Below are 2,500 nucleotides of genomic sequence, written 5' to 3' on the forward strand. Positions count from 1 at the left end.
GGACAAGAAGAAAATCCCCTGGGTCGGTTGTGGGGATGACTGCACAACTCTTCTTCATATGACAGAACAATTAAATTGTATGATATGCGAGATATAGGCCAATAAAACTATTTAAAAAGAAAAGTCTTGAAGTCCATTTCAGTTGTACTTTTTCACTCAGACCCCCTTCTCCTTACCATTTTTTCTTTTGAATGTATTTCCCCTTTTATTGGTGAACTATAACGGACAAAGAAAAACATGTACTATACGTCGGTACACTGCCCACCACCTGAGAATAGGCGCGGGATACCAGGGAACCTCCTGTGCGTCAGGCTCCGCTTCTCTTCACCGCCCCCCTCCCCACCTGTCCTCCCTCTGTCCCTTCCTGTCCCTCTCCTTTTCCTCCACCCCCTCCACCCCCAGCCTCATCACAGTCTTCAAAGTCTTTTCTTTTGGTATGAAAGCCATTTCCCCCCTTAACAGTAATGTTATTACGAAAGCTTTATGTGATCGGCTAACCTTGCTGAGCACAAGGTTTGCCAATTTTGTCCCTGTCACGAGGTGTTGGACCAGGCTTGTTTTTCAGGGACACCTACTAGTTCCCTCGTGTGTAGCACCAGAGTTTGTTTGTGTAGTCCTCCGTCGACAGGGTTTTGGGTGGTTCCCATCTTTTTGCTCTTGCAGATATTGCTCCGATGAACACAGGCGTGCCTCTGTCTCTCCGGGTTCTGTTCTTGATTTCTTTGGGCACCTCCCCAGGAGCGAGATTTCAGGGTCACATGGCACTCGCCTCCACATTGGTTTCCGTCGCGCTGTTGCCATAGTGGCTGCGCGGTTCTGCGATCCCACCAGCAATGCGCGAGCGTGCCAGTCTTGCTTTTCATTTTGCTAAGAGTGTCAGTGTGAGGTGAGATCTCATCATCGTTTTAATGTCTGCTTCTCCTATAGCTAATGATCGCGAGCATTTCTTCATATGATTGTCGGCCGCCTGGGTGTAATCTTTAGAAAATGGTCTATTCGTGTCCTGTGCCTACTTTCGGTTGGGTTATTTATTTGCGGTTTTCTTATTAAGGTCTTGTAGCTTGCGGTAGATTTTTGAAGTTAGCACTTTATTTGATGGATCACTGCCACACACGCTGTCCCCATCTGTGCTTGTCGTGAGGTGCCGTCGAGTCGGGTCCAACTCATAGCGGCCCAACGTACAGCAAACGAGACACTGCTCAGTGCTGTGCCATCCGCACAACTGCTCTTAGGCTGGAGCCCAGCCTACAGCCACTGTGCCCCTCTCTGTTGTCATGGGTCCTCCTCTTTTTAAGTGCCCCTGCCTTGTACCAGGCATGAGGGCCTCCACACACGGGTGTTTCCTGATAACTTGTCAAAAGTGCAGGAGATGAAGTCTGCCATCCCTTGCCTCTAGTCTACTTCTTCCAAGACATCTTGTGTACTCCTTTGGCAGGCCATACTCCTTTCAAAAACAATAGCAGTCTACCAAAAGCCATAAGATATATAAAAGGAACTCTATAATCCATTCTCTGAACAGCTACTTTTCATCTGATTTCCCCTGATCATTCCCACATTAAAGCATGAAAGCTGAAGTCAATGGAACTCCAAGGAGGATTTGTGGAGAAGCTGATATTTCATGCTCTTGTTTGAACCCTTGAGAAACAGTTGAAGCATACAATGATAAATGTAAAAAACACTTCAAATATTAATAATGACTATAATATAAAAATAAGGGTTCCTGGGGTTGGGGGGGGGCAATAAAGGGGACAAAGAGTTCAAGAAGAAAGAAAATGTTTTGAAAATGATGGTGACAGTAATTGTACAATTAGGCTCGATCTAATTGAATTATGGATTGTTTTTAGTATCTGTCAGAGCTCCCAATAAAATGATTAAAAAAAAAAAAAAAACCAGGAAAATCAATGATGCTTCAATATGGTTGATGGGATTGTCAATGAGTGCCATCATGTCCATCACCCACTCAATACATTCACAAGCAACTTCCAGAAATCGGACTGGGCTCAGAAGAGCATGTCGAGCAGGGTAGACATTGCTGGTGATGAGATCTAGATTTTGGTCCTGTGTCCTTGTTGGCCTTCACTCCAGATTCTCTAATGCTGGTGTATTGATAACTTCAACTATTGTTATAGTGTAATCAATTTTCCCTTCAATTGATCAGTATTTGCTTTTTAAGTATGTGTGCTGTTGTTGATGTATTGATGATTGTTCAATTTTCTTGATTAATTGACCATTTCATCACTATGTAATATGGATATTCATCTCCTAACAGGTTTTGTATTAAAGCCTACTTTGTCTGATATTGAGATTTGTACCTCAGCTGTCTTTTGGTATATATATTTGTATATATATATAATATATACTTATATATATTATATATATTTGATATATATATATATGTGTGTGTATATATATATATATATATATATATAAAACAGATACTAAAAACAATCCATAAATCGAGCCTAATTGTACAAATCCTCCTTGGAGTTTCATTGACTTC

This window comes from Echinops telfairi, unplaced genomic scaffold, assembly GCF_000313985.2.
Source record: "Echinops telfairi isolate 266 unplaced genomic scaffold, ASM31398v2 ScPeMD7_655;HRSCAF=1070, whole genome shotgun sequence".
In the NCBI taxonomy this organism is placed as follows: Eukaryota; Metazoa; Chordata; class Mammalia; order Afrosoricida; family Tenrecidae; genus Echinops; species Echinops telfairi.